Raw genomic sequence first — 21722 nt, 5'->3', positions numbered from 1 at the left:
TAAATTTAGATGGCACGGTAAAAATTATGGAAATAAAATGGCTCCCTCTCCACTCCCAAAAAAAAGAAGTTGAAGTACAATTTCTAGCACTGATGGGGTTAAAGCAGCAGACTGTCCTGCTCCATTATTTTGGGTGGGGTTTATTTATATCGTACAGGCTCTGGGGGGTCCATAGAATTAAAAAGTACCGCTCCCATTTCTAGGCACCTCCAGTTGCTGGTAAACTAACCATTACTTCCCCCTGGAAAAAAAAATAGCAGCCCAGTAGAACAAAATGGCCACTGGGTAAGTCTTGTCTCCAGTAGCCAACAGAAGCCACAACTGCATCAGGAAATCATGTAATACATATAATTTTGTAATCCATATACAGTAGCCTCTCTCATGATGTAGAGCCACATATAAGGGGGCATCTACATTAACCATGGGGAGGGAAATACAGCCTGTATGTCTTTCATTCAGTGAGCAGGAGACACAGGCAGCTTCAGACAGGGACTGGACACAGCTGCGCAGCACATCTGAAAGATGAGTATTGGTATTCTCTCCCTGCAGATGGCCCATAAGTATTAATGCTGCAGGGTCCCATTCAGAAGCATGGAACCCGGCAGCGTTAATCCATCTGAGCTGTAGCCGCACTGCCACTTCACTAGCAAAGTGAAAATCATGGCCCCGAGGACAGTAAGTCTGGATACATCTGTAACTTAGTTTGTGTCTGGTTGTAGCCCCTACCAGCTTCATATTGCAAGGCCAATAAACATCATCATATTGATTGTGAGTACAGTATTACAGTTTACTGTCTATGCACTTCCTTTACCCAGGCTGTGCTGAAAAACTGTGTAATACGGCAGGCATATGCTTATAAGGGTCTAAGTTAAAATGGATAAGAAGCAAAAAGTGACACACTGAGGGTCCATTTGCATGTAATTACCCAGAATCCCTGGCTGCAATGGAAGCATTGTATGCTAAGAGATAATGGGGAACAGCAGGTTTGTGGACTCGTCTGAGACATGGGAATGTGCTCATAAGTTATTTAATTGGTCTCATATTTAACTAATTAGACAATCGATAATTTAACTCCATAGGCAATCAAATAATATGAAAATCAGGTATACATATGTAGCCAATTGATCCTGGCTCTAACCTTCTACTGGCCTCAACAGTCCTAATAGGAACAGGCAGTGTTGGGGTTAAACTCTTGCGCAGGGCCTAGCCTGCAGTTGCAGCCTAGAATGGGTACTATGTTGCCTTATCCAGGGGCAGGCCTAAACCGGCAGTTGGAGTGTCATACCTGGGGAGGGTACTGACTGGGTCACATGTATATGCCCTCAACCCTCACCCCCCTCAACCCAGAATAAGCCCTAGCATTGCAATGCAGCAAAATATTTTGACAAGAAAAGGCACAACTCTGCTGTTTAGTCTGCACACACTCACTTGACTCAACAGCTTCATGCAACATTACCTACCTCTGTGATAATGAACCTGCTATGTATCTCAACTTTGTTCTTTCTTGTGGCCTCCTGGAAATGTGACTCTCTCTATCCATTACAATCCCCTCCCTCCTATCCCACACCCAATATCATTATACACCCTGGATTACTCAAAAGCCTTGCACCATCTACTGAATGTTGGTGGAGAACTCTGAAAACCAGCACACCAACCATTGCTCACTCTAATGGCAAACATCACAAATTTACAACTTGCAAACAACTACTCAAATTTCTACATATACTATTACTCTCTTTAGCAGGTGATATTGAGCTTAACCCAGGCCCTCCCTTTTCAACTCTGTCCCATACCCCTGAGAATACCCCCTTCAAATTCCAAAAAATCTATCTGTCGCCCATATAAATATCCGGATAGAAAATAGCGCTGTACTGTGCTCTGGAGTACTTTGTTCATAATATAGGATCAGTGTGCTCAGATCAGGGGGAGGTAATACAGGAGGTCTATCGGGAAATGTGAAGTATCCTGCAGATATTAATGGTACTGCAACCGTTCTCCTGTTCGGACAATAAAAGTTCCCAAGGGTGTAGATACAATCTAAAATTCCGTTGGGGGACTGAGTAAGAGATAATGAAGGTAAGGAAAAGAGATCTTACCTCCTAGTGTAGACCCTTTCTTGAACTCCAAGTCCCGCCATCCATGAAGATTGAAGACCGCACATCCGCGGTGAGAAACGCCTCCTCCTCACCCCCTTGGGTGCCGCAGAAGACAAGAAGGTAACAGCAATGCTGTGATGATTATCAGGGCCCTCACATGATATCTAGGCAATCCACGGATAAGAGCAATAGAAAAAACAGGGTACCCAGATAGTGCAAAAATAGAAAAGGCTTTATTTAGAACATAGGTAAGTGGTATTCATGACAGAGAAGTCCTCCCATGCAAGTGTTGCACTTTCTCAATCAGTAACTCTTTCAGTGTGAGTGGCCTGATCGTCACAGCATTGCTATAAATATCCAGAGCCTGCTGCCCAAACTGGAAGAACTAAGAGCTTATGCATAAACCCAAAGCCATCTTTCTCACAGAAATATGGCTAACCCCTAAAACCATTGTGGCGGGGGAGGGGAGAATCAGGCTTATAAAAAAGGTAAAGCCCACTTGGTTACCCCTGACCCCTGTTTTGGGGTCCTAGAGTGTCAGCTCTTGGGCCCAGGCATTGTGTATGCATTACTGTGACTGTGTTCAAAATATGAGACAATTGCCGTTTGTGTTTTACCGTTTCCAGAGGTGCTGGAACGCCCTGCTTCAGCACAGAGCAGGAAAAGATAAAAATCAGTGAAGCTTGTTTCTCGGTTACCAGGACTACTGGCAATCCTGCAATAGGGCAGAATTTTGCCCCCAAGCCAAGATTGGTTCCCCATTACCCAGATAGGGTTTTGAAGGTCTTATAAGCTTGTGCAGGCCATGGGGATGTTGTTCTATGCTAAAACATCAATAAGGAGGGGGTGGGGGTTTTATCACCATCTCAGATTTGAACTCTGCTCAAGATGCATCAGTTCTAAGAGAAACATCTAAGTATTTCATGAGTTCATCAGTTCCATCTTGTGTGCTTCACCTGAGATTCAGTCCCATTTGAGAAGTTCCAGCTCTGAGTAAATCGCCTAAATTTCTCAGAGGATAAGTGACCCGAATTCCACAGCAAGAGGCCACAGGAATGAAAAGTGGCCTGGAATATTTTGCTGTGTGTTTGCAATTAGGAAAGATTAGTTATGTTCTCAGTTTTCAAAGTACTGTAAGTGTGTCTTTTTACTGTATTTTTGTGTATTGTGTATTTTTGTGTAACATAGTTGTGTGTGTTCATTAGGTGAATAAACACAATTTATTTTTATCTCTGCTTGCTCAATCAATGATCCTGGTAATAAAAAGTCGTAATAAGCTGGGTCCATCGTGACAACCATCGATGCAAATATCGCCATTTGGGGATACTCCATTTCTAGGAAAGATAGGTCAAAGAGAGGAGGAGGGATGTTATTTTATATTGCAGACACCTTACAAGTTACACTGTTAGATTGCCCCCCAAGCCAACTCTCTTTTGAAATCCTAGTTGGCAAAATCTGTCTCACCTTTTCTAAGCCCGCCTGGCTTGCTTGCATCTACCACCCCCTAAAGACCCTCTACAGTCCCTGACTGATATCACCCAGTTTCTTGGCTCCATTTCCTCTTTGAATGAGAAGAGTGAGCTGCTAGTTCTTTTTAGGGATTTCAAATACTATTGGCTCGCCCCTAAAAACCACAAAATCCAGATACAACTCATGTCACTTTACCTAACGCAACCCATTTCCCAACCAACACGGACAAACTTGAAATCTCACAACCATTCCTTGCTAGACTAGATTCTCTCCTCAAATCCCATCAGAATCCAATCCTCTTGCATCCTTCCTGACATTTTCAGTAACCATGCAATAATGTACTGTGTAAGGAAAATTAAACCACCCCAATCAAGCCCTAAAGTTCTCATCACTAGAACATTTAGAAACTTTAACCCTTAACAGGTTCTGGGTGACCTTACCAACTGCCCTTGGTAAAGAATCGACTTAGGGCCTCATGCACTAAGCGCCGAAAAGCGTTTTATCGCCATTTTCTCGCCAAAAAAACCTTTCCGATTCAGTAAGCGCCGACTTATCGGCACTTTTTGAACTCGGCTGAATTCAGGTAGCCCCGATCACCTTTTCGCTGCTGATCGGCACTGCCGAAAAGAGAATTTATTGCCAATCCGTCCCGCCAACTTTAAGTTGACGGGTTGGTGGGATATAAGTATTGGCAAGGTCGACACAGAAAAAATCAGGCCTTTTTCCTGGCTGGGATTGATGCCGGGGGTCTCCGGAGCTGATACCCATTAATACCAGCACCGGAGCCCCCCTGCATGCATCCGAGGCAGGAAAAATGCATGTAAAGCCCACTTCATTACCTTAGCGGCTAACCGCTAAGGCAATGAAGAGGTTAACCCGCTGTGCCAGGTTTATTGTGGGTAGCGGGGGTGGGTGAAGGGGGTATTTGGCCCTTGGTGGTTTTTTAGGGCTTGCGGGTCATGAAGGGGTTAAGCCCTCCCGCTACCCACCCTCAAGCCCTAAACAACCACCGTTGGGTCTAATACCCACTTCACCCACCCCCGCTACCCACAATAAAAAAAATACACACACAACAGCCCCACACACATTATATATATATATATATACACACACACACGTATATATATATATATATATATATATATATATATATATATATATATATATATATAACAAAACAAGCAGAAATTGAAGTAGTGCCTCTAAATTATCCTGATTAAAAATAAATTCTTAGAAGAACAAATTGCTAATCATGAATGCGCTTAGCGGGGCGGCTAAATATACTGTAGGCTAATACACTATGATACAGACAATAAACTAATACAATATTAGTGCAATCTCTTGACAATATGACCCTATAAAAAATAAATGAATAAAAATCTAAAAAATATGTTTAATATGGAAAAAATAGAAAAAAATGGCAAAAAATAAAAATGAAGATTAAAAAAACCTTTAATACATAAAGTCCTGTTCCAATGGCATTAACTCCAGGTTCCTGCAGCCCGTTTCAAAGTGATCACCAGTCCCTAATGATATCTAGAAAAAAGGAAAGAGAAAGAAACAGGCGCACACCTAGTGCATTACCATAATAAAAATTGTATTAAAGGAACATAAAATCTATCAAATGCCCACTCACAAAGGTACAGCAATCAATAGCGTGTATGAGATAGGCTCTCATGTGCCAACAGCTCAATCATCAGCGTCCGGCTCAGGTCAGTGGCGTCGTCACGTGAACCTCCTTCGTGCAGCCGGAACCGGAAATGGAATCCCTCGCCTTTGGTGTTCAGCGAGACAGGTCCCTCCAGGAAACGATGCCTTGAAAGTCTTTAGTGTAGTTGAGTAATGGCCGTGAAAAGCGCACACGAGAGCCAAAGATGTATATGCAAGCAGCAACAGTGTTCGTGGGCAAATGGCGGCCGCAATCTAATCTCACCCACCCCCGCTACCCACAATAAAAAAAATACACACACAACAGCCCCACACACATTATATATATATATACACACACACACATATATATATATATATAAACCCAGCAACCCCTATACCCCCCTAACATACACATATATGCACATCAATGATACTAGAGGCCGGCGGGGGCCCTCGGGTGTTACCCGCAGGCCTGCAGTACCAATTCTGTGCCCCCTCCAATTAATGTAAAAACACATACATACTTGTAAAAAAATAACCCCCTCCCCCCTAACACATACAGTATAGTAATAAGCACAATTACTATTATCCACAAATGGATAATAGTGAATGTGCCCATTTTATATATGTAGCCATGCATAATAATGGACTGCAGACATCTTCCCTGTTGGCATTAAGCCCTGGTAAGTACAGGCCTGCCAGCAGTAGTTATGGAGGTTTTCCCTCACACCCCGGTGAAATGCCCTGTGTATGGATGAGAGTGGCTACATGCTCTGAGTCCCTGGATAGTGACATCAGAGATGTGCTTGCCCCTGAGGTATAAAGGGCACAACACTGTCAGTTAAGTTGTGTGGAAAAGCAGTGGGTGTTGAAAAGCAGTGGTTGCAGTTGTTGCACAGGGAGTGCAAGATATTTTCGTGACCCTAGTGCTGTAACTAGTGGCACGAATATTCTAATCAAGCCTGTCTATGGTCCAGGGACCTGGCACAGGGGTGATCTCCCTAAAGGGAGAGGGGATCCCACTCCAATTGAGGAGGGCAGTACCTGGCAAAGGGACAGCACGGAGGAATGTGCGGCTGAAGCTGAGAGCTGCATGGGGAAGTCTGCTACATACAGATCATCAATAAAGATGCCCTTGTTAAAGAAACCCCCACTGTGTGAGTATGAGATTACTCTACAGTGGCAGTCACCACCGAGAAGGAGTTCCTCCCCAGGACCATCTCCCTGCGGAAGCATAGATCCTGATGAGGTGGAGGCGCTGCATATGATGTAAGTTGGACTCGCACCCACTACCTCAGCTACCTGTCCTGATAACATCCCCTAATACCATCAAGTGGGAGACTCAGGAGTCCTGTTACTTGCAGGTGCACCACCATACACGATCACGTAATGGGGACCGGTTAGACCACACGGGCCAATGTGAGATTGGGTGGGTCAGACAAGGGGTCCAGCCGTTACATTTGGAGGCGCTGCTGAGATACCTGTCAACAGGACAGGCTTTTGCTAGGCACACACTAGGAAACAGGGAGAGTGTCTGCTGCCACTTTGTGCTGCGTGGGACCAAGGGTAGTCGGTGAGCTGCTGGAGCTGCAGGCCGCACAGACGCCTTGGGATCCACATGGGTTTAGTGGGTCTGGAGCAGGGGGCTATTGCTGTCCTAGTCGCCTTGAGGTAGCGCTAGTGGGGGACACCTGAAGGGGTAAACTGGTAACTTAGGGCAGGAATTATGGAAGGGTCCACGCTAGGCTAGCCAACAGTAGGTCGATGCCCAAAGTACTGCATGGAAGAGCCAGAGTACTCTAGTCTCCATTCCAGACCACTTACCAAGAGAGGTGCACAGACTGGAGGAAGGAGAAACAGTAGACACCGAGAGAGTGAGCCTAGCCTGAGGTAGTGCAAACATGAGTCAGATCTATGTTAGGTACACAAGGTGGTGCACAAGGCATGTTTATTGTACTGATGTGGTAGCTGCCCCACAGAGCCGAGCTCCATGTACAAAAACCCCGTATTCAAAGATCGAGAAAGAACCGCAAGAATGGAGGATCTGCACAGCGCAGAAGGTCCAGGATGGCGGACGGAGGCCGAAGAAGAGATCGCACCTGTTCTTGTGCTCTTGGGATAGTACCCCCGAGAACAGTGAGGACGACAGTGTTACTAGATGGGAGGAACAAAATGGACTTGCTTATCATTCGATATACAAACAACCAAACGCTACCTCAAATGTGATGCAAAAACACAATACGAACCAAGATGGCGGTTCCCGCGTTCCCGGGACACCGCGTGGCCAGCTGCAGAAAGTCTTGCAACTTTGCAGTTTGCTAATTGTTGGCCAGGATTGGCGCCAACGAGAAAACCCCACCCTGTTGGGGAGTTTGGTGCGAAAGCTGGAGCCGCGCCCTCATGGACTATGACTCACTCTGCACCTGTGCTGGCTCAGCCTACAAGTCTACGAGATATCCCCCTAGTTTCAACCAGGGGGAGTGGTTTGCAGTTCTACCGGATGTCGATGGAGAAAGTAGGAGGAGGGGTTGCCAAACCAGCCCCTGCCCTCCAGTTGCGAAGAGCCATTGACCAGTACAGACCTCTGAAACGAGTACCTCCTCTGGTGAATATGGTTGCGTCTCTGAGAAAGTGGAACAGAGTCCCTTGATCACTACACATCCCTACTCGGCTCCAGGAGGCTTCCTGATCATCCGGGTAGAGGGTGTAGAGACTGTGGCGTGTCTTTGCCTGCATTGCAGACTGCCGGGCGGAGCCGTGGGCAGCGAGGCCCGATGCCCTCATTGTGGACTGCAGTATATTTGGCCCATGCCGACTTTTGCGCCGGTGCAAGCTGTGGAAGTCAAGGAAGATGTCCCTATGTTGGCAGCGGAGCTTTCGGGCGCATTGCGGCAAGAAACCACGACTCCCGACGAACCGGGTCCGGTTCTCAAGAAAGAAAAAGTTAGTCACAGACGAGGTGACCAGAGAGGGGCGCACCGGCGGTCCCCTACCGGGATGCCCCGACCGAATGCAAAACTGGAGTCCTCGGACAAGGAGTGTGCTAGGCTGTCAAGTACGATGGTTCTAAAGGACTACCATACTATTGGTACGCCTTGGCGAGATGCTATCCCTCGTGGTGGAGAGACACGGAGTCGAGTGTCTCCCGTACCGCGCCGACCCGAGCAGCGGAGTCCCACGGCCGTGGTGACTAGTGGGTCGGAAGGAAGTCTCTCTACCCCAACCCTGCGCAGTGCTACCCCAAAGATGTGCTTGTCGCAGGCTCCGGTGGTGGTGATTAAAGAGGAGCGGAGACGGGATCGCGCCGGAGCAGGGCATTACCGGATGTCCTGGTGGAGGAAGAGGTCTCGATTGGGGACCCAACCCAAGATGGCGGTGAGGCACGTGTGGACACGGAGATGATTTCCGGTGACCTGAGCGGGCTCGACTGGGAAATGATCGCGCCTCTGCGATCGAGCAGTGGAAGCCGGTCGCCTCCGTCAAGAAGAGATAGGACATCGAGTCAGAGGGTGAAGAGTCCTTCCACTGGTGAAGAGGAGAGACTTTGTGGTGGAGCAAAGGCAGGTATTGCCGTGGAGCAGGCCGTAACCCTGTCGATACCTACTGTCCGGCCCTATCCCCAAACCCTGTCCAACCCCAGAGTTAGCCCCAAGGCCCTAGATAAAGTCCCTGCCCCAGTCGCTGTCACGTTTGGGTCAACGTCTAGTCTAGGGATGTCCGGGGATTCACGGGGTCCTTCCGAGGAACGGACTGGAATCCTGGACTGGGGGACGACGTCCGATGATGGATCGGTGGGTGGAAGGATGTGTTCCCGACAAGTGTCGGTGTCTAGTGACTGCCCTAGTGAGTTGAGGGTAACCATTGGGGATAAGTCGCAGCGCCGGGGAATCGATGCACCATCTGAGGGTACTTCGGGAGTATCTTCTGGTGGGCCCGAGGAAGAGGAGGAACCCCTAGAATCTGAGCAGGAGGAGATTCGAGAGACCAGATGGTGGGCGCCCCTTTTTGAGGGATATGTAGCGTGGCTTGATTGCACCCGTTTCATTCTAGAAAGGGATGGGGAGGTGGATCATTGGTGGGCTACAGGGGAGTTCGATGATGCAGCTTTCCTTACCCAGTTGCGCATGAGGTGGGGTAATATTAGGCGAGGGTTAATTACGCCCAAGGGTTCCGAGGGGTTAGAGGATCCCGTGGAGACAGACGAGCCCCTGTCATGGGTGTTGCCAGGGAAGCCAGGACACGCTAGGTTGACTCGGACATGCCGCGCTGAGCGAGCCATAGCAGCTAAATACAAAACAGAAGAAAAAACAGCGCAAAAAAACCCATAGTGTAGTATATTAAAAATCAATTTATAGGGTAAAAGGTGAGTATTGCACGTACATCAATATAAAAATTACACAGCATGACATGTTACCACTCGGCGGGGACAGCAGGGCACGAGCAGACGTACAGCTGGAACGTCCTTCCTCTGGTCGCTGGTATCCAGGATCGGAAAGTTCAACTCTGCTTGAGAAGCCTTCCTGTACACTGAAGATACTCCAGCCATCATTCAGAGGGGGTGATCTCCTGATCAGTTCCAGGTTAGTCCGCGTGTGCGTGTGACGTCATCAAGTGGCATCCCTCTGCCGGTCGCGTCTCACCACACTGGGTAGTATGTCGAGTTATCAAAAGTCCCGAACAAAGCTTGTGCAATAAATTTAAGCCACAATGGGTAACGAATAAGAAAATAAAGGAACGCGCCCTCTCCTACGTGTTTCGTATCGAAATACTTCTTCAGGGAATAATGGAGGAAGTTCCGGGGCGCTTCATATACTCTCAGCTCTCATGCGATTGGCCACACTGAATGAACTCAACTCCCCCCACCTGGAGAGACAAAAGCTCATCCCATAGAGGGTCAAAATCAGAACAGGCAGCCTCTCGCATAGAGATATGAGGGGTTAATTTGTAAACACTTAACATTACACAATAACAATTAATTTTAATATCATATTGCGGCAAGCAAAAACTTTAAAAATAAAGAGACAGAAATTAGTGACATTTCAAATGCATTGTAGATACACAGAATGCTACTACAGTACCTAATATTAAATGTGTATTTAAAAATGATATGGTCTAGATTCAGACATTTGGATGTATAGAGAGAAGAGATTTGAATGAGTTAAATACATAAGAAATTAATTTAAAATTTAAAATGTTCACTGGCACTATTTAAATATGATTGGAGATTAAAATAAAGACCAAACGTCAATCTCCTCATTAAGACCTAGTGGGGAAAGAGTCTGTAGTTTGTAGATCCACAGACTCTCTTGTTTGGATAATTTTTTATCTCTGTCTCCAAGGCATCTCCCTGACTGGACAATTTGGATACCTATGTATGTCAATAGCGAAGGGTCACAATTATGTTTAAATTTAAAGTGTCTGGACACGCTATGTTGTTCAAACCCTATCTTTATGGTCCTAGCGTGTTCTAAAATTCTAACTCTCAAGAATCTTTTAGTCCGCCCAACATACTGATACCCACAGGGACATTGTAACAGATAGACCACATATGTTGATTTACAGGATATGCAATCTTTAACAATAACATTTTCTTTGGTAGTGTTTGATTGGAATGTTTTACGATCTGTATTTAGCATTTTGCAGGCTTTGCATTTTCCACAGCAATAGTTACCGTTGGGTTTACAAGGCATCCATGGAATCTCCAAAGATGTATTTATTGGAGACCCAATATCGCTTGGTGCCAGGTAATGTTTTAAGGTCTTAGCCCGACGGTAAATAAAGCTGGGTTTTTGGTGGAGGGAGGGACCCAAAATCGGATCGTTACATAGAATGTTCCAGTTCTTATTGATTATTTTTTGAATGCTAGTGCTAGCTGAACTAAATTCCGTAATGAACGGTACTTTCAATTTGTCATCTGTATCTTCATTAGTTATTCGTTTTTTCTGAACCAATAAAGAGTCCCTCTCCATTCTTTCAACTTTCTCAAGAGAGCTGAGTAACAGGGCCTTATCATACCCTCGTTCAATAAACCTCTCCAAAAGAGAGACCGATTGAGCTTCAAAGTCAGTTTGGAGACTACAATTTCGTTTAATACGCATAAACTGACTCAGGGGTATGTTGTCAATCCATGATCTTTTGTGATTGCTGGATGACAATAAAAAGCTGTTGGTGTCCACTTTTTTGAAAAAAGTTTTGGTGTTAATGTTTTCACCAATTCTAGATACCAGACTGAGATCTAGAACGTCTATCTGATTCAGATTAGTCTCAGATGTAAATTTCAAATTGAAATCATTATTGTTCAGATAAACCTTAAAAAGCTCCAAAGTATCAGCATCACCCTCCCAGATACACAGGACATCATCGATATATCTCTGCCATACAATAACCCTATCCGCAAATGGGTTATTATGCCGTATAAAGTTATCTTCCCATACCCCCATGTACTGTATATGTTTGCATAACTGGGGGCAAAATGCGTCCCCATGGCTGTACCACACAACTGTATGTAGAACTGATTCATAAATAGAAAATAGTTGTGTGACAAAATAAAACTGATGGCATCGATAATAAAATCACAATTTAGTGGGTGGAGTTCTATATCTTTTGTTAATGTCTCCTTAATTGCCCCAATCCCTTTATCATGGGGAATACATGTATAAAGGGATTGAGCATCGAATGTTGCCCATCTATAACCATCTTGCCATTTTATTGTTTTGACCAAATTCAAAACAGCAGTGGTATCTTTAATATATGATGGCAGTATTTTCACATATTTTTGTAGAAAATAATCTACATACTGCGACAAATTCGACGTTAATGATCCAATTCCGGAGATTATAGGTCTACCCGGTGGGTCGATTGATGTCTTGTGTATTTTAGGAAGATGATAATATACCGGTATGGTGGGAAATAAAACATTTAGAAATTGATATTCTGATTTAGTTAACACTGTGGACACAACAGCCTCATCAAGGAGGCCCTGCAGCTCTAAAACAAAACGTTTAGTTGGATCCTGACTGAGTTTACCATAATTAACTGGATCATTCAGTATACGCATCGCCTCAATTTCGTAACTTTCACGGTCTTGGAGGACTACTCCTCCACCTTTATCTGCCTGTCTTATGATCAGATCTTTCCTGTCCTGTAGTTCTTTTAAAGCTAAGTGTTCTTCATAGCTAAGATTGTGTGGTATATCTGATGATTTAAAATTCTTAACCAGTGATGTGAACTCATTGTTCACTACATTAAAAAACGAATCGATAAAACTCCCTTTACTGTGGGCTGGATAAAACCTCGATGGTGGTTTAAAATAACTATGTTGGCCTAAAGTCAAATTTGGATCCTCATCGATGGGATCTGAATTTAAAGCTAAATTGCTTGGATCCGTTCCTATTTCTCTTTTAAGGAAATGTCTCTTAAGTGTCAGGTTCCTAGTGAACCTGTGCAAATCAGAAAACAACTGAAACCCATTGGGACCACTTGATTGAGAAAATTTAAGACCTTTACTGAGAACCAACTTGTGACATAAAGTTAAATCTATTTTGGATAAATTAAAAATGCCCTTAAAAGATTTGTTGTTGTTTAATTTGATTCCCTTCTTTGTTTTGGTCTTACACCCTCCTCTTGTCCCTCTTCTGGTGAATGGTGTCTTTTTTGTGACCTGGGAGTCTCTAAAATATGTTTCTCTTTCTCTCTGACTGTACTCCCTTTTTTTGGGGGGCCCAAGTACCTTTGTTTGATTCATATATAATTCATATAAAAGCTATCCTAAAAAAACACAAGACAGACATTATAAGAGTTATAATAAAAGGAGAGATAGCTCGAATAACAGATCAGAGTACACATACAGTACAAGGAAACACATAGTAAAGATATACACCAGAAAGAGAAACAGTATGAACATCGGAGGGTGAATACACCCCCTAGGAAAGACTCTGAGCAGCAATCTCCTAAAAAATCCCTTTTTCTGGAGGAACTCAAACAAAGGTACTTGGGCCCCCCAAAAAAAGGGAGTACAGTCAGAGAGAAAGAGAAAAATATTTTAGAGACTCCCAGGTCACAAAAAAGACACCATTCACCAGAAGAGGGACAAGAGGAGGGTGTAAGACCAAAACAAAGAAGGGAATCAAATTAAACAACAACAAATCTTTTAAGGGCATTTAAAATTTTCTCAATCAAGTGGTCCCAATGGGTTTCAGTTGTTTTCTGATTTGCACAGGTTCACTAGGAACCTGACACTTAAGAGACATTTCCTTAAAAAAAAATAGGAACTGATCCAAGCAATTTAGCTTTAAATTCAGATCCCATCGATGAGGATCCAAATTTGACTTTATGCCAACATAGTTATTTTAAACCACCATCGAGGTTTTATCCAGCCCACAGTAAAGGGAGTTTTATCGATTTGTTTTTTAATGTAGTGAACAATGAGTTCACATCACTGGTTAAGAATTTTAAATCATCAGATATACCACACAATCTTAGCTATGAAGAACACTTAGCTTTAAAAGAACTACAAGACAGGAAAGATCTGATCATAAGACAGGGAGATAAAGGTGGAGGAGTAGTCCTCCAAGACCGTGAAAGTTACGAAATTGAGGCGATGCGTATACTGAATGATCCAGTTAATTATGATAAACTCAGTCAGGATCCAACTAAATGTTTTGTTTTAGAGCTGCAGGGCCTCCTTGATGAGGCTGTTGTGTCCACAGTGTTAACTAAATCAGAATATCAATTTCTAAATGTTTTATTTCCCACCATACCGGTATATTATCATCTTCCTAAAATACACAAGACATCAATCGACCCACCGGGTAGACCTATAATCTCCGGAATTGGATCATTAACGTCGAATTTGTCGCAGTATGTAGATTATTTTCCACAAAAATATGTGAAAATACTGCCATCATATATTAAAGATACCACTGCTGTTTTGAATTTGGTCAAAACAATAAAATGGCAAGATGGTTATAGATGGGCAACATTCGATGTTCAATCCCTTTATACATGTATTCCCCATGATAAAGGGATTGGGGCAATTAAGGAGACATTAACAAAAGATATAGAACTCCACCCACTAAATTGTGATTTTATTATCGATGCCATCAGTTTTATTTTGTCACACAACTATTTTCTATTTATGAATCAGTTCTACATACAGTTGTGTGGTACAGCCATGGGGACGCGTTTTGCCCCCAGTTATGCAAACATATACAGTACATGGGGGTATGGGAAGATAACTTTATACGGCATAATAACCCATTTGCGAATAGGGTTATTGTATGGCAGAGATATATCGATGATGTCCTGTGTATCTGGGAGGGTGATGATGATACTTTGGAGCTCTTTAAGGTTTATCTGAACAATAATGATTTCAATTTGAAATTTACATCTGAGACTAATCTGAATCAGATAGACTTTCTAGATCTCAGTCTGGTATCTAGAATTGGTGAAAACATTAACACCAAAACTTTTTTCAAAAAAGTGGACACCAACAGCTTTTTATTGTCATCCAGCAATCACAAAAGATCATGGATTGACAACATACCCCTGAGTCAGTTTATGCGTATTAAACGAAATTGTAGTCTCCAAACTGACTTTGAAGCTCAATCGGTCTCTCTTTTGGAGAGGTTTATTGAACGAGGGTATGATAAGGCCCTGTTACTCAGCTCTCTTGAGAAAGTTGAAAGAATGGAGAGGGACTCTTTATTGGTTCAGAAAAAACGAATAACTAATGAAGATACAGATGACAAATTGAAAGTACCATTCATTACGGAATTTAGTTCAGCTAGCACTAGCATTCAAAAAATAATCAATAAGACCTGGAACATTCTATGTAACGATCCGATTTTGGGTCCCTCCCTCCACCAAAAACCCAGCTTTATTTACCGTCGGGCTAAGACCTTAAAACATTACCTGGCACCAAGCGATATTGGGTCTCCAATAAATACATCTTTGGAGATTCCATGGATGCCTTGTAAACCCAACGGTAACTATTGCTGTGGAAAATGCAAAGCCTGCAAAATGCTGAATACAGATCATAAAACATTCCAATCAAACACTACCAAAGAAAATGTTATTGCATATCCTGTAAATCAACATTTGTGGTCTATCTGTTACAATGTCCCTGTGGGTATCAGTATGTTGGGCAGACTAAAAGATTCTTGAGAGTTAGAATTTTAGAACACGCTAGGAACATAAAGATAGGGTTTGAACAACATAGCGTGTCCAGACACTTTAAATATAAACATAATTGTGACCCTTCGCTATTGACATACATAGGTATCCAAATTGTCCAGTCAGGGAGACGCGGTGGAGACAGAGATAAAAAATTATCCAAACAAGAGAGTCTGTGGATCTACAAACTACAGACTCTTTCCCCACTAGGTCTTAATGAGGAGATTGACGTTTGGTCTTTATTTTAATCTCCAATCATATTTAAATAGTGCCAGTGAACATTTTAAATTTTAAATTAACTTCTTATGTATTTAACTCATTCAAATCTCTTCTCTCTATACATCCAAATGTCTGAATCTAGACCATATCATTTTTAAATACACATTTAATATTAGGTAGTAGCATTCTGTGTATCTACTATGCATTTGAAATGTCACTAATTTCTGTCTCTTTATTTTTAGAGTTTTTGCTTGCCGCAATATGATATTAAAATTAATTGTTATTGTGTAATGTTAAGTGTTTACAAATTAACCCCTCATATCTCTATGCGAGAGGCTGCCTGTTCTGATTTTGATCCTCTATGGGATGAGCTTTTGTCTCTCTAGGTGGGGGGAGTTGAGTTCATTCAGTGTGGCCAATCGCATGAGAGCTGAGAGTATATGAAGCGCCCCGGAACTTCCTCCATTATTCCCTGAAGAAGTATTTCGATACGAAACGCGTAGGAGAGGGCGCGTTCCTTTATTTTCTTATTCGTTTCCCATTGTGGCTTAAATTTATTGCACAAGCTTTGTTCGGGACTTTTGATAACTCGACATACTACCCAGTGTGGTGAGACGCGAGCGGCAGAGGGACGCCACTTGATGACGTCACACGCACACGCGGACTAACCTGGAACTGATCAGGAGATCACGCCCTCTGAATGACGGCTGGAGTATCTTCAGTGTACAGGAAGGCTTCTCAAGCAGAGTTGAACTTTCCGATCCTGGATACCAGCGACCAGAGGAAGGACGTTCCAGCTGTACATCTGCTCGTGCCCTGCTGTCCCCGCCGAGTGGTAACATGTCCCTAACATGTTATGCTGTGTAATTTTTATATTGATGTACGTGCAATACTCACCTTTTACCCTATAAATTGATTTTTAATATACTACACTATGGGTTTTTTTGCGCTGTTTTTCTTCTGTTTTGTATTAGTCTGGAGTGCTGAGCCATCGCATTAGAACAGCGGCATAAAACCTCCCTCCAATCAGGTTATATTTTTATTTAGGTCACAATAGCACTTATCACTCACTAATCACTTATGAGCGCAATATTTTTTTATAGCAGCTAAATATAAGAGGTCTCATAGGCTTGAGTACCCTTATGTCCCGAACCTCTGATGAGGGAGATAGAAGACAACCGGGAAAGGTGGCTCCGAGCTGACATCGAATACTATATCGTAAATAAGGGAGTTGCCATTAAGGGAGATCGGGCCGAGCAGCGAATTGAGCAGTTAATACGGGTTTGGAAAATTGGGCGCAGTGTCTACATGCACAAAGTAGTATACTGTAATGAGCGAGGCCTGCCCCGGGAGTATAGTGTTACTGTGACCAATGCTGCGGGAAGGGATGTGAAGAAGCCAGACCCTAGACACTATTACTAAATTGCGCAATAGCATGTCTGTGGTTAGTCTAGTGCTCCCTGCTGGTCAGTGAGCGTAACATTATAACATTATTATGTGAATGTAATGATGTTTGACAATTTATTTGTGTGTTCTTTTGCAGTGTTTCCTGGCGCAAGGTACACCAAATTTAGGTCCGAGCCGGGATGGTGGGGATTCACCAGGGGGAGTATGTAGCCATGCATAATAATGGACTGCAGACATCTTCCCTGTTGGCATTAAGCCCTGGTAAGTACAGGCCTGCCAGCAGTAGTTATGGAGGTTTTCCCTCACACCCTGGTGAGGTGCCCTGTGTATGAATGGGAGTGGCTACATGCTCTGAATCCCTGGATAGTGACATCAGAGATGTGCCTGCCCCTGAGGTATAAAGGGCACAACACTGTCAGTTAAGTTGTGTGGAAAAGCAGTGGGTGTTGAAAAGCAGTGGTTGCAGTTGTTGCACAGGAAGTGCAAGATATTTTCGTGACCCTAGTGCTGTAACTAGTGGCACGAATATTCTAATCAAGCCTGTCTAGGCCACACTGTGTCCAGGGACCTGGCACAGGGGTGATCTCCCTAAAGGGAGAGGGGGTCCCACTCCAATTGAGGAGGGCAGTACCTGGCAAAGGGACAGCACGGAGGAATGTGCGGCTGAAGCTGAGAGCTGCATGGGGCAGTCTGCTACATACAGATCATCAATAAAGATGCCCTTGTTAAAGAAACCTCCACTGTGTGAGTGTGAGATTACTCTACAGTGGCAGTCACCACCGAGAAGGAGTTCCTCCCCAGGACCATCTCCCTGCGGAAGCATAGATCCTGATGAGGTGGAGGCGCTGCACATGATGTAAGTTGGGCTCGCACCCACTACCTCAGCTACCTGTCCTGATGATATCCCCTAATACCATCAAGCGGGAGCCTCAGGAGTCCTGTTACTTGCAGGTGCACCACCATACACGATCACGTAATGGGGACCGGTTAGACCACACGGGCCAATTTGAGATTGGGTGGGTCAGACAAGGGTGTCCAGCCGTTACACATACATAAAGAACAATAAATACATAAAATACATATTGCACTCACCCTTTTTCGGCTGCCACGATGAAGGCCATCCTCATCTTCATCCTGCTCATGCCCCCTCCAATGCTGCAAAATATACACAAGAATAAAAACATCCAATGTAATGTCCCCTAACCCCTTAATCACTATAGCGGTTATTAACCACTACAGGCATTAAGGGGTTAACCCACCCTCACCCACCACTCGGGAGGCCTACATACCCTCCCCCACTAACCCCCCACCCCATGAGGCCTAACCACCCTCACCCACTACCCAGCTGGGAGGCCTACCCACATACCCTTGGGCCAATACTCCCTCCCCCCACCCCCAGTACCCACAATAAAAACAATACACTGCCCCACAATAAACATCATTCTATTTATTAAATACATTACCCACCCCCTGTGCCCCCCCATAAATACATGATTTATCCTTTTACATACATGGTTCATACCCCAGGCCCATGCGAGTCCCCGGTGGGCCCAACGGGTCACCTGACAGACCTACAGGTTACCAGCAACTTGTTTCATACAGGTTCTGGAGGCCTGTTGGTGGGTCCCGCCAGGCGCCATGGCCCACCAGGTCGTCCGCGGGTCACCGTGGGCAACAATTGGGTCTCCACGGTAGGCCCACGGATGTCTGGGAGCCCCGGGTCAGACCAACAGGTGTCTGCGGGGCCTCGGGTGGTTCACACAGGGGTCTTGGGACCCACGGGTGGGCACTATGGGTCCGCGGTGCCCTCACAGATGTGAAGCCACTGGTTCTTCCCTGCAGACTACGGGTCCGCGGTGACCCCACAGATGTGGGGCCACCGGTTCTTCCCCGCAGGTAGTCTCCAGAGGTCTCACGCAGAACCAAAAGGAACAAACCCTGAATGTAAAATAAATAAACCTGACCTATACATGCAATATATCAATCCCCCCCCCATGTGACAGAGGCTTGGGGGAGAACGGATGTGACGTCATTGAAAGCCTGTCACATGGTACTAGAGCCAGAGTTGGGATGTATTTCCCACGCTCTGATTGGCTACCGTACCATGTGAGGCCGGACATCTTTCTTTTCATGACGTCATCTTAAAGGCAATTGAAGCACAGCCATTCTGATTGGCTGTGCTTTCATTGCCTTTAAATGACATCATCATTTTTTTTTTTAATCGGCCAAAACACATGATTTTCACGGCCCAATCAGGGCCGTGGGAACCATATGATGAAAACGTGACGTCATAGGCCTTTAAAAGCCTATGTCGTCTCATTTTGAAGGCAGACGCCGAGGAGGAAGGACCTCCTACAGAAGAAGAAGGCCAGGGCGTGGCCGAAGAAGACAAGAAGACCCCGGAAGAGAGCCACAGATACAAGAAAGAAGAATACAGATGAAGATGGATTACAAATAGAAGACCCCTGGATTGTTTTGTTTTTCTTATTTTAATGTTTATTATTTTATGGTTTGTTATTTTATGGGTTCCTGTGCGTGGATTGGTTCGAGAGTAAGCTGTTCAACGGGAGTCGGTGAGTGGGTCAAGTAATGGTAAGTGAACAAAAGAAATGTATATTATTTAACTTGTTTTTTTTTGTTTTTGTTTTTTGATTTTTGGTATATAATTTCTTGCCACTGTATGTATGTATGTATGTATGTATGTATGTATATATGTATGTATATCTGTCTGTATGTCTAGATCGATATATACATACAGGGTAAGAAATGATGTTGTTTTAAAAGCTTTTTTTGCTGTGTTTAAAATGTTTTTGGCTATGCTGCTATGCATAAATGTGTGTGTCATATATTTTATTATTAGATAGATGTATGGTGTACTTTAGGTCAGGGTGAGGCTTGCTTTTGTATATCGTATTCTTTTTGGTTCTTATATTTTGTCTGATGTTAACTTGTTCTGTTTAACGATTGAAATAGTTAATTGTTTAATTGTTATGGATGGAATTTAAATTGTTTAGTGATTTAATTAATGAATGCTAATTGATTTATGCTTACTTGATTGTTTAAATAGTATACTTGTTTGGATGTATTGATATTTTGTTTGGAATATGTTATTGTTAACATTCATTGGCAGAGTGTGCATGGTGCATAGATTGTATGCATCATGTATACAATGTAAATGCAAATGTTTTGATTGGCATTTGAGGCTTTTGATTGGAAGATGGGATTGGATTTTTTAAGGAAATATGATTTTATTGTACTGTGTTTGTATGGAGAAGTGGTATTTGTAGTAGAGCATGTTTTTGTTAGCCCTTCTACATTTATTTGTATATTGGTTCATCGTGTGTGTGTGTGTGTGTGTGTGTGTATGTGTGTATATGTGTGTGTGTATGTGTGTGTGTATGTGTATGTATGTGTGTGTGTATGTGTGTGTGTATGTGTATATATATATATATATATATATATATATATATATATATATATATATATATATATATATATATATATATATATATATATATATATATATATATATATATATATATATATATATATATATATATATATATATATATATATATATATGTAAACACAGAAGAAAAAGAAACCTCTAAAGTAGCACTCAGACAAAAATTTGCAAAAATAAGAAGGGTACTTTAATTAAATCCAAAAAATAACAGAAATACAAACAACTGACTGATGAGCCTGCCTGTCTAAAAATTAATTGGTGGACACAAGAAAAAAAAAAAAAATAATAATCAAAAACACAGTATAATAAACCCAGAAAAAAAATAAAGAATTGATGCCCTAAGGAAACCTTGCTCACTGAGGGAAAATATTATTTCCCGCAATGAAGCAATACAGACCGGCCGGTCACCAGAGATGTTAATGGCTAGTAGACATCATAGATCAAAAATACTAAACTGAGAAAATATACACAGAAAAAAACATATGTGCTGTACTGATAGCAGTGAAAATGTCAAATACACAGGGATAGACCTAATGCAATTGTAGTAGTATTATAACAAGGAATATATATAGAGTAGTTCATTTAGTGACCCAAATGCACAAATATAAACAGATGGGAAAAACAAAGGGAGGGATGGATAAACAGAAATACTCAGCTCCTTGAGAATGAAACACTGCAGACATCAATCAGCACAGCACAGTCCACAAATAAAGTCCAGACATGTTGGACAATGTTGATAGTCCCAAATAGGACAGAAGGCAGGCAGGGTCAGCAGCAGCAAAAGTTAAAATTAGCCCACAAAGGCTTCCTCACGAGTGGTGCTAAGGCTATGTGACAGGAGCATTTAAATAGGTAGCAGATAATCAAGAAATTCACGCCAAAAAAACATATTTAACAGATGTTATTAATTCTCTCTGTGATTGGTGCTAACATGGAGTCTCTCTACGATCAACAGCCGTGTATAGTCACGCGAGATTTGTGTATTAGACACCACACATGCGCATTGGCTAGTTAACTGTTGCGCCCGCCATCTTGGTTGTGGTTTTTTCTGTTTTGCCACAACCAAGATGGCGGGCGCAACAGTTAACTAGCCAATGCGCATGTGTGGTGTCTAATAAAGTGCCTTGTGCACGAAACGCGTAGGTGCGTTCGTGTGGCTTTGCTGTCCCCTTGCTGCACCACCCTGCAATAAACCTGACCTTGGTTGTAGCAGAGTGCTCACTTTGTATTTTTTCCGGTCT

This window comes from Ascaphus truei, chromosome 5 (genome assembly GCF_040206685.1).
Source record: "Ascaphus truei isolate aAscTru1 chromosome 5, aAscTru1.hap1, whole genome shotgun sequence".
NCBI lineage: Eukaryota > Metazoa > Chordata > Amphibia > Anura > Ascaphidae > Ascaphus > Ascaphus truei.
The sequence above is the reverse complement of the archived record's forward strand: the minus strand, read 5'-3'. Positions refer to the sequence as shown.